At 33.7% G+C, this 12768-nt stretch overlaps 1 protein-coding gene across 1 annotated transcript in view; it reads right to left on the reverse strand.

Annotated features, from left to right (window-relative positions):
• Window positions 1-12768, reverse strand: part of EYS (EGF-like photoreceptor maintenance factor) — a 730244-nt gene that overhangs the window by 558259 nt on the left and 159217 nt on the right. The gene's annotated exons all lie outside the window — the stretch shown is intronic.

A 12768-nucleotide genomic window follows, 5' to 3' on the forward strand; every position in this document is an offset into this window, starting at 1 on the left:
TTCTCTTGTATTGCTCTTACAAAATTTTTGTGTCAAAATTATGCTGTCCTTATATTATTTCAGAAAGTTTATGTAATACTGATGTTATCTCTAGTTTTCATTATTTGTTGAATTCACTAGTACAGCCCACTGGGCTTGGGGTTTTCACTGAGGAAGTTACTAAGTAAGGATTCAATGTATTTAATCAATGCAGATATCTATGCATTATCATGTCCATTTTATTAAATTCTATTTTTATAGAAACATTTTCATTTAACCTGAATTTTCAAAATTATTGGCATAAATATATTTTATTTACCTAAAATATTGGCACAAAATATATTTATGCCAAATATTATTACCAATAAAAATATAATTGGTGTTGGGAATCTAACAATGTCTCTCTTGTAATATTGGCTGTTTGTGCCTTTTCTCATTTTATTTGTTTTGTAGCTCAATCTTGGTAGAGAGTGGCAAATTTCTAAGAACACACTTTTGGCATTGTTGGTAGTTGCTATCCTATGTTGTTTACTACTCCATTAGCTTTTGTTCTTATTTTTATTATTTTCTTCTTTTCACTTTCTTTGGGCTTAATTTACTCTCCTACGTCTAGGCTGTTTAATATAAGCTCTCAAGACTGTATTTTCTAAGAATAAATTTACCTATATACAAAAAGTTCTTCCTCATCATCTATTCAAAATATTTTCTAATTTCTTTGTGATTTGTTGTTTTTTGTGTTGTTTTGTTGTTTGTGATGTTGTTTTGGCCCAAATTTTACTCAGAACTGTACAGAGACTTCTTGGTTATTTTTTATATTATAAAATATTATAAAAGCACAAATTAAGCTTAATCAAAGAATATTCTGTTTCCTTCTAATTCTTGAAATTTATTCACTTAAGCTGCATAGCCTGGCATATGGTCAATTTTAGTAATGTTCTCATGACCCCAAAAAGTCTGTTCTGTATATGTGAATACAAATACACACACACACACACACACACACACACACACACACGAGTTTACACACTTTTGTAGTAAGTAAAGAATAAGAACAATGGAATAAAACATGTATATGATGTATGTACACTTTTTTCTTAAAAAATATCTGGAGATTTTTTTGCATCCTCCTTATATCTAATTCATGATACAAAGTGAATAAAACTAAGACCAGGTATAGCCATGGAGGCCACTATTAATGCTATGACAAAGAAAGTTTTGAAGAGTTTTTGAAAGATCATGCTGTTCTGTATATTAAGAACATGGAAGAAAAGTGTGCTGAACATTTTTAGAATCCATTTGATATTCTTGGATGCTGTATTTAGAAGCAAACTAGAAGCTTTCTGGGTTAATTACCTCTTAAAATTAAGCTGTTAAAAATATCTTAGGGAGGATATAGCTTCTAGGAAGTTATTCATTAAATGATAAAAATAAAAAGCACAACTACTTTTCTCTGTCAATCTTTAAAATTTTATGTTTGGAAAAATATTTCATACTGTTTTGTGATATTGAAATAGTATTAGCAATTATTCACTAAGATTTTGTTAATGAACAAAATTTCCCATATTTCATGAAGCAAAGTAAACCCATTAAGCCATCAAACATATTTATTTGGCTATTGATTGTAGCTATAATAACTGAAAAGATAACTTAATATGTATACAATACATATGTATTCATGAATCACTTGAATAAAACCACTAAGATCTTTGAAATTTACTATTAAATTTTGTTTTTAAACATAAAACAGGGTAATCCTTTTTATCAGTTATTACAATTATATCAATAAAATATAGGTCATTAATTATATATCTACATTAAATTTTTCTGATGTGCATAATTTTCTCTTCATGCGATATATAACGTATTGTTGGATATTTAGCTTCTAAGATTTTAAAGTGATAAATATATATGTTCATACTAGTGTATGAAGTCATATCACTCTTATTTAATCAGGGGAAATGTTCCCAGAAATAAATTGTTGAATCAAATTATAGGATTTATCATCAAATTGTCGAATTACACTCTAGAAATTCTATTCCAATTAGCATCGTTAGAGTGCAAAGATTTTGTTTACTTTTATATTTCTATTCACATAAGATCTATTAGTATTTTCAATATATTCTCTGCAAAACAATCCTTCCCAAGAATGAAATAAAAATTTTCCTATATTTTATTTATACATGGATTTGAAGGTCACTAATATTCACAATATTTTATGTATTTGGTATATATTTCCTCACTTTGTATTTTAGAGCTCCTCAGTGTATTTAAAACCAATTATATTTCTTTAATTACTCTAGTGGGACAATTTATCTTAATAATTAGTATACCAATCATTCTCTACTAAAACTCTTCTTAAAAGATTTTTGATATTTCAGCAAGTTTATCATTTAGAATCTATTTTATTCCAAACATTGTCAGTGGCATTTTATTTTTATTTTTTTAATAGTTTATTGTCAAGCTGGTTTCCATATAACACCCAGTGTTCATGCCCACAGGTGCCCTCCTCCATGCCCATAATGCCCCTTCTGCTCCCACCCACCACATCTGCCCTCAGTTTGTTCTCTATTCAATAGTCTCTCATGGTTTGCCTCCCTACCCCCAACTATTTTTCCCCTTCTTCTCACCCATGGTCCTCCATTAAGTTCCTCCTAATCCTCCTATATGTGCAAACATACGGTATCTGTCCTTCTCTCCCTGACTTATTTTGCTCAGCATAACACCCTCAAGNGTCTGTCTGGTTTGGGAATCGAGTGATACTGGCTTCATAAATGAGTCTGGAAGTTTTCCTTCTATTTCTATTTTTTGGAATAGCTTGAGGAGAATGGGTATTAATTCTGTTTTAAATGTCTGGTAGAGTTGCCCAGGGAAGCCATCTGGTCCAGGGCTCTTATTTGTTGGGAGATTTTTGCTAACTGATTTGATTTCTTCACTAGTTATGGGTCTGTTCAGATTTTCTATCTCTTCCTGTGTGAATTTTGGTAGTGAGTGTGTGTTTAGGAATTTGTCCATTTCAATTTGTCCATTTCTTCTAAGTTGTCCAGTTTTTTGGCATATAATTTTTCATAGTATTCCCAGATAATTTCTTGTATTTCTGAGGGATTGGTTGTAATAGTCCATTTTCAGTCATGATTTTGTCTATTTGAGTGCTCTCTCTTTTCTTTTTGAGAAGCCTGGCTAGAGGTTTGTCACGTTTGTTTATTTTTTTCAAAATAACAACTCTTGGTTTCATTGTTCTGTCAACTGTTTCTTTGGTTTCTATATTGTTTATTTCTGCTCTGATTTTTACTATTTCTCTTCTCCTACTGGGTTTGGGGTGCTCTTGTTGGTCTCCCTCTAGTTCCTTTAAGTGCGCTGTTAGATTTTGCACTTGCGCTTCTTCTAATTTCTTCAAATAGGACTGGAGTACAATGTATTTTCCTCTTAGGGCTGCCTTTGCCACATCCCATAGAGTTTGGATTGTTGTATTTTCATTTTCATTTGTATCCATATATTTTTTAATTTCTTCTCTAATTGTCTGATTGGCCCATTCATTCCTTAGAAGGGTGTTCTTTAACCTCCAAGTTTTTGGAGGTTTTCCAGACTTCTTTCTGTGATTGATTTCAAGTTTCATAGCATTGTGATCTGAAAGTGTGCATAGTATGATCTCAACTCTTTTACATTTATTGAGGGCTGCTTCATGTTCCAGTATGTGATCTATCTTGGAGAATGTGCCATGCGTCCTTGAGAAGAAAGTGAATTCCATGGCCTCAGGATGTAGACTTCTAAATATATCTGTCAGATCCATCTGGTACAATGTGTCATTCAAGTCCATTGTTTCTTTAGTGATTTTCTGTCTGGTAGATCTATCCATTGCTTAAGTGGAGTATTAAAGTGCCCTGCTATTAGCACATTCTTATCTATAAGATTGTTTCTGTTTGTGATTGTTTTATATATTTAGGTGCTCCCATATTCTGTGTGTAGACATTTATAATCGTTAGTTCTTTCTGATGGATAGACCCTGTAATTATTATATAATGTCCTTCTTCATCCCTTGTTACTGTCTTTAAAGTCCTGTTTGTCTGATATAAGTATAGCTACTCCAGCTTTCTTTTGACTTCCAGTAGCATGATATATATTTCTCTAGCCCCTTACTTTTAATCAAAAGGTGTTCTCCAGTCTAAAATGTGTTTATTGTACACAGCAAATAGATCTTGTTTTTTTTATCCATTCTGCTACCCTATGTCTTTTGATTGCAGCATTCAGCCCATTTACATTCAGTGTTATCATTGAAATTTATGGGTTTAGAGTCATTGTGTTGTTGGTAGGATTCATGCTTGTGGTGGTGTCTCTAGTATCTTGCCTTCCTTGTAACATTTCCCTCAAGAGTCCCCCTCAGTTTTTCTTGTAGAGCTGGTTCAGTGGTGACAAATTCTTTCAATTTTTGTTTATTTGGGAAGACTTTTATCTCTCCTTCTATTCTGAATGACAAGCTTGCTGGATAGAGGATTCTTGGCTGCATATTTTTTCTGTTCATCACATTGAAGTCTCCTGCCATTCTTTCCTGGCCTGCCAAGTTTCAGTCGATACGTCTGTCACCACCCTGATAGGTTTCCCTTTGTATGTTAGGGCCCTTTTTTTCCCTAGCTGCTTTAAGAATTCTCTTTGTCCTTAAATTTGCCAGTTTCACTATGATATGTTGTGAAGAAGATGGATTCACATTATGTCTGAGGAGAGTTCTCTGTGCCTCTTGAATTTCAACATCTACTTCCCTACCCAGATTGGGGAAATTCTCTGCCATAATTTGTTCCAGGACTCCTTCAGCACCTTTCCCTCTCTCTTCCTCTTCTGGGATTCCTATGATACGGATATTGTTCCATTTAATTGTATCACTGAGCTCTCAAAGTCTCCTTTCATGTTCCTGAATCAGTTTATCTCTTTGTCTCAGTTTCTTATTTTTCTATAATTGTGTCTTCTAAATTACTTATTCTCCTTTCTGCCTCTTCAGTCCGTGCATTGGACACCTCCATTTTATTGTGTATCTCATTTTTAGCATTTTTTAATTCATCATAACTCTTTTTAAGCTCCATAGTGTTTGTAGCCATAGTTTCTCTGATGTTCTCCATGCTGTTTTCAAGCCCAGTGATTATTTTTATGATTATTTTTCTAAATTCTTGTTCAGTTTTGTTGCTTATATCTGTTTTGAGCAGTTCTTTAGCTGTCATTTCTTCCTGTAATTTCTTTGGGGAGAGCTCTTACTATTCGTCATTTTAGTTAGCTTTCTATCTCTTGTTAATTTTAAAAGCTTGTTGTACACTATGCCCCTGTGAATTCTGCTGTATTAGAAAGGGTTCTTTGACTGTTAAGGGCCTGTCTCTTCAGAAAGTGTTCTTTGAATGGTGTCTCTTGGTTTCTCTTGTTGAGCATTTGGTTATTTTGTTTCCCTACTCGTAGTGGTAGTTGGGACTCTCCACCATGTACAGTTTGGCTTGTTTCTTGAGGTAGCCACACTTATGAGGTTTCCATCCCAGTGTATTCTGTCTCTTCCCAAACTCCTGTGGCTCAGTGTCCTATGACTTCAGGCCTTCTCTGTTTGAGAGATGGATGCAAGCAAAATGCATGGAACTCCCTACTTCTCTGCCATCTCTTGTAAGTGGCATTTTAAATCAAGAATAAATGTTATTCTGCATTCTAAAATTTAAAGGAATACACATACCTGCATACATATACATATGTACATATAGGTGTACATACACACATGCATATATGTATCTAAAATGTATATACATATGTATTTACATATTTATATTAAAAATTCGAGTATTTTATCCTAATGAGAAGAACATTTTTTCTTTCTTCACATCTTTACTTAGTCCATATTCAACAGTGGTGTTTATTCTTATGGATCTGAATACTTAGAGAATAATGACAAAGTGTGACATAAAGTATATATTAATTTAATACACAATGGTTCTAAGTTGTGCAGTACAGACTACACACAAATACAGAACAGAAATACTCCAGAACTGACCTCTGTGTGATCATGATGATTAAAAGAGAAGATTGAAGAATAAGAGACATTACAGATGTGACATTTGAGAGATGCTGAAGTGTAGAAGAGAAATGAGTAAGGTGGAGTTTTTTTTTATTATTATTTTTTTATTTATTTCTAGGAGAGAGAGAGAGAGAGAGACAGCGTGAGCAGGGGAGGGTCAGAGAGAGAGGGAGACACAGACTCTGAAATAGGCTCCAGGCTCTGAGCTGGCAGTCAGCACAGAGCCCGATGCGGGGCTTGAACCCACGAACCTGCGAGATCATGACGTAAGTGAAAGTCGGACGCCCAACTGACTAAGCCACCCAGGTGCCCCAAAAAGGTGGAGTTTTAAAGACTAAGCCGGTCTAGAGTTGAGAATGAGAGCTAGGTTCAATACCAGACCTTTAAGCTTCTTTACGTTCAGCATGTGGAACATGTTATTTTATATGGAGATTATAGTTAATTGACTTCAATGTCAACAGCATGAGGAGAGAGAGGACTTTGTTATGTTACTCCTATATCCTCAAACGTACAACAGGTCCTTGTATGTGGCAAACACTATAGTATGTTTTGAATAATGAGCAGTTTTATAAGACACTGTCTGAAATAAAATAGGTGCTTAATGAATGAGAGCATTTTTCTTTTGAAGATAGCATGTACCTTATTTTAATTATATTTATTAGAACATATTTCATAAAATGCTGAAAATATAAAAAGGAAAAAGGCACAATAACCTGGATTTATCAGAAGGAACCATTATTATTGTATTATAATTTAAAACTTTCTTTTTATTACAGAATGTTCCCTAAAGTTGGGAATGTAACATATAAGGTCTTTCAGAGTTTGCCTTCTTTGTTAATTGAATAAGACATTTATTATATATGTTAATGTTATACCAAACTATTAATTTTCTTAATATATAGCAATAGTTCATGTGTGTGTACATTTTTCCTAAAATGTTCAATCATTGGTATTTAAGAATATTTTTAATTTTTTTCACTCTTTTCTATAAACCTACAACATATGACTCTTTCATGCATCTTGATACACACATCAATATTTCCTTACGAAAATTTCTAGAAGTTAATTTGCAATATATAAGCCTTCTCAAAACTTACATTATATACTCCAAAATTCTTCAAATTTTTTTCTCAGCTTACTGTCTATGATGGTTAGTTTTGTGTGGCAATCTAGCTAGGCTATAGTCTCCTGTTATTCAAACACTAATCTAGGTGTTGCTGCAGGGCCATTTGTAGGTGTGGTTAACATCTACAAGCAGTTAACTTTCAGTAAAGGAGATTACCTTTCATAATGTGAGTAGACCTCATTTATCAACTGAAAGGCTTTGAGCAAAACAGAAGTTCACTTGAAGAAATTCTACCTGTGGGTTGAGTAGCTCCCACCCAGAGGTTTCCAGTCTGCACACCTGTCCCTCAGACTTTGTATTTATCCAGTCAGATGCCACAATCATAATAGCCAATTCCTTGAATTAAGTCCCTTTATATATATCTTCTGCTGGATCTGTTTATCTGGTAAAGCTCTGACTGATACTGGTTTTGGTACCTACACTACTGAGAGTACAGAGATACTATTTGACCCAACATATAGGAAGCTCTTTTATATTATCTTATAATCACATCAGTATTAATGTTAACAGAGTATGGAATTTGATTCCTTACTTGGAGCTGGACCTGATAATAGTTTTTGTTAAAATCTCAAGACCTGTCTCTCAATTTGTGGTAGCCACATGGAATTCAATTCCTAAAAAGGTTTTCTGCATGAATAGTAATATATCAGGTGATTGGCTTTTGATTATCAACTCTAAGCTATAGACCTGCCATGACCTCTGATCTGAATAAATAAACAGAATAACTCAGAGTAGTAGGGAAAGATTCATATATGATGGGAGGAGATTAATTATAAATATATAAATAAATGTATAATAAAGCCACAATGGAGGCTGTTCTTTAAAATGTATTATGGTTTTATTATTGCAGTACAATTTCTATTCATTGTCACAGAGGGTAAACTACTTCACCATCAAGAACACTATTGCCTATATACTAATTCTGTAGGCTTTCACCTTTGGATAAGTATGGGAATTTTTCTTTCATACTTAAAATTCTGCATTGGTTATTCTTGTTTTCAAAGCTATTATCATTCCTGAAATAAATCACCTATTGTAAATGAATACAAGGATGGCATATTATCTTTTCTCATACACCTATTCCAGAGAGCTGGCAGCTAGGCTGAAGAAAGATGAAAGTAAGTACACGTCGATTATAACAATGTAGACCATCATGTTTTCTTTGCCGGAAATGCAATTCTAATATTTCATCTCACAGGATTGTTATTTTATTCAAGAGACACACTTTTTAACAGCAGTCATATCTTTCCCCTTAGGCTCATTAGAGTGGAGGCAATGCTGTTCTGATTGTGTCCGATTGAATCTAACAGGAATTGACTGAACGTAAGAAAACAGTCTTACAACATTATTGTTTAGCATTTGCTGATGATACAGTTTGTCTAGCACACCATGCAGTGTAAAACTTTTCCATCAAGGCTTTTTAATGTTTTCTCTAAAATCAGCACACAGGGTGCTTTAAAGGTCAAATGAGTAGAACAAATATTTTTTTGTGTAATTATAAATATATATTAAACTCTTTTCAGGAATCCTGGTGTTTGAACTACCTTTAATTGTTTTCTCCCAAAGTTGCAGTGATTGCTCGTATTTCTCATTTGTATTCACATAATAGTAATCATTAACATCTCTCCACCAATTAGAACCTGAAAGAAAAGTTGAGTGTGCCACAAATTGTATTCATTATGTTTAAGTAGTCAGAGTAGATGCCAAGAAAGGTCAAATAACTATGCTAAACACAACAGAGATGGGGTGACCTACTGTTTTATTATTTGCATGCCTATCATTATAAAGCAACAATTTCTAAGCATCTGCATATCATTGCAAGGCCTAGAAGGAATACATGGAATAGGCCGATCTCATAAATAAATTATCAAAAAGACAGCAAATCGTAAAATTCCATTATGTTGCCTATTAACTCTCATCTGATTATTCTTCAGTATTTTAAAAGTCATTGTTTAAAAACTACTGAATTCCATCTTATATTTAAGAAAGCAGTTTTTAATTGGCAGTGATAAACCTCACTATAGAACCTGAACATGTGTGTATTCTCCTTATTAACTGGCTGTCATATTTATATTGAAAACATTGGGATGCCTAGGTGGCTCAGTCTGTTGAGTCTGACTTTTCATGATTTTGGCTTGAGTCATGATCCCAGGGTCGTGAGATCGAGCCTCACATAGGACCCATGCTGAGCATGGAGTCTGCTTGAGATTCTCTCTCTCTCTTCCTCTCCCCTTTCTCCCTCCCACCCTCCCTGTCTCTCTCTTGAAAAAAAAATCTAAAAAAAACCCCCACTATTAATTTATTTAATTAGCCATAAACATAAAAGAAATTACTATAAAGTCAAAATACCTATATTTTCAGGGAGGATTTAGACCCCTAAGCTGTCTATTCACAGAAAGAAATAAAAGATAGAACTCAATTTACATATTTGATGCCAATAAACTATTTTATTGGTTTTATTGGTTTACTTATTTTGAGGGAAAGAGAGAGAGAGAAAGAGAGGCTGAAAGAGAGGGAGACAGAATCCCAAGCAAGCTCCACTCTGTCAGTGCAGAGCCCAATGCAGGGTTAACTGACTGAGCCACACAGGTGCCCCTCTAGGGATATTTTAAAAGCATTTAACTTAGAAGAAATTTAATAAGTTCACTCTAAAAATTGATAATTTAAAAGGGAATTGAACGGAAATAGAGGATATTTCTGTTAAGAAGACTGATTCAATTCCTACTTACTTATTCAGGTAGTTTCCACAGGTGACATGGAATCACTCCCAGCTTCCATGTCTCATCACATCTTTGAAAAAAATGTTAAACTTCCTAATTTAAAACTTTAGATGGTAGGGCACCTAGTCGGCTCAGTCAGTTAAGCGTCTGACTTTTGATTTTGGCTCAGATCTCGATATGCACTGCCAGCGTGAAGCCTGCTTGTGATTCTCCCTGCCCCTTCCTCTGCTTGCTTGCTCTCATATGTGCTCTCTTTCTCTCAAAATAAATAAATAAGCATTAAAGAGACAAAACTTTGGATGGTAGATTACTGCCAAAAAATTAAGTCTAAAAACCTTCATTTGGGATTTAAGCCAAGAGAAACCTGCCTAGATTTCTCTTCTATCCATTTAAATGCTGCTAATACTGAAGAACATACTTAAGTTTCACTTATTACCTAAAATGTTACCAATATTTTCAGTATTAATGATCTCTTAACCATCTAATACCACCAACAGTGTCCCATTCATTTTTGCATTCAATTATGTAGTGTTTTCTCATGTTATGTGATGGCTTTGTCTCTCCAGTGAAAAAATAACCATTCAATTGGCAGAGCTATGATTTGCCATCCTTGATTTTTTAATAAAACTCAGGCATTGGCCTACTGACCTTTGAAAAATCAATTTTGCATTTTATTTTACAGTATCAACTGTGTTCCTAGAAATACACCAACTATTCCCCTAACAAGCCCACAGACTTCCAGGTGCTTAGACACCACCTCCACTGTGACCACAGTCTGGCCCTGGTCTCCATGTTAGGATACGATTATTCCTGTGACCATGGGGCTCTCTCCTGGCAAAGTAACTGTTGGCATTCATTGAGCCATAGTTGGATTTTCTAACAATTATGGGCAGCTGAGCAAAGAGTAGCTAAAAGCTCTGAATTTAGTATTGAAAATATCATGCAATTGAGTTGTTTTCTGGTGAGTTCTAAACTAAGTATTATGCTAGTTAATTTTTCTCTCGGAGTTCATTCTTTGGGAACCTTGAGAATTTTTTTTTCCTTTGTGTTCCTACATGGAACAAAAGGTTTCATGTCATGATTCCTCTGAAAGACTGTTCCCTGATGAAATTTCAGATTTTCCCACTGGATACATGGATTTTTAAAATATATTTTTGTATTTGAAATCGAGATTAAATATCAGTGATATGGTTAATATCCTATATTAATTATACTGGTTGCAACTAAATTATATTTTGGGATCTGTAAAACAATACTCTATACTAATCTAATTGATATTAGATTGTTAGATACTAAGATTACTGATTACATTTAATTGGGAACAATATATCCAATTATTATCTTTATCTTTATGAGCAATAAGCCACTTCTAGTTATAATTCCTTTAGATGAAATATCTACTTTAGAAAAGAACACTAATAAACCTCATAAACTGGATTAATTTAGCACATATTTAGACCTTATATTTGACAAAATTATATAAATAAAATATTTAAACATGATATTCATAATTTTTGAAAATTCACAATATATCTTCAAAATTTTATTTTTCTAAAACATTAAAAGGATAAAGGGAGGATCAAAAAGCACATGGAAACATATAAAATGATTTGGTGATGAAATCATCCTCAGAGAACTTCCTTTCATTCCTGAATTTAAAAATCTGCTCTTAGAGTTCCAAAGACATTAGGAACTAGTAGACAGCTTACACTGCAAGTATATACCTAACATTCTCTGTTGGGGTTGGTCAGCATATCCCAATTTCAAAGAGTGCTAACAATTTCATAATAGATTTAGAGAGTATGTCCCTCGTCAGATTATTTACAGAATTAAGTTCCACAAAACTCAACATCATGGTGAACATTTTCAGTTTAATCTAGTTGCAGTTCCACAATTACTAATAAAGCCTATTTGCCTTAGGAAATATTACTAGGGATTCCAGATTATTCTGCTGTATGACACTTCTTTTATTTGGGAAGGGGGAGAATCAATGAGACACTGTAGCTACTTCATACCATATATGCTGTTTGCTTACTCGAATTTCATTTTAGAAATACCTACACCGCTTCTGNTAATCATCTTCTAAATTATTTAATATATAAATATATAAATGTAATATATATGCATACAAAATATGTATACACACACTTTTAATTTAAAAAAAGAGGGAAAGCATGGACTTTGGAGACAGAAGAATTCCTTTTGACTGTCAACTTTGTCATTTATTATCTAGGAGATATTTCCTCTTAATTTATCATGCAGGAATTTTTCAATATTATTATGTGTCATGCAAGACAGTCTACGGTAGGATACAAAATTGAGAGAACAGCATTAGTGCCATCTTTTGTAATTCGAATCTCAAGAGAGGATGACATATAGCAAGCATCAAAATGCTTAAAAGAGTTGTGGGCTGATTTAAACTGAGATGTCAGGGAACGCATTTTCAAGAAGGTAAGAATTGAGATGAAATTTGAAAAACAAGTAGGAATCAGTAAACTAGCAGAATTAGGTAAGAATGTACTGGGCAGAGGCAACATCATAAGCAAAAGCCCCGGGGGCAGGAGGAATTGGGGAAAATTGAAAGAAAACCTGGGAGTTGCTGGAGCACAATCATGTTCTGTGTGTTGGTATGTTTAAAGGAAAATGGGATTAGAGAAACAGGCAAGACTATTTAACTTTTTTGATAATCAATTTACTTACCCTAATGCAATGTGTAAGTTAGTTAATGGTAAGAATGTGTAGAAATCCACTCCTCTCTTGGTTGTTGAATAGAAAATTTGAGCAAAACAGCATCCCTCCTCATCAGGGAAATACAAATCAAAACCACACTGAGATACCACCTCACACCAGTCAGAGTGGCTAANAAAGTCAGACACTCTATAAATGTTAGGCTTTTTGTTTGTTGATTG

Source organism: Crocuta crocuta, unplaced genomic scaffold (genome assembly GCF_008692635.1).
Source record: "Crocuta crocuta isolate KB4526 unplaced genomic scaffold, BGI_CrCroc_1.0 scaffold205, whole genome shotgun sequence".
NCBI classification, from domain to species: Eukaryota; Metazoa; Chordata; class Mammalia; order Carnivora; family Hyaenidae; genus Crocuta; species Crocuta crocuta.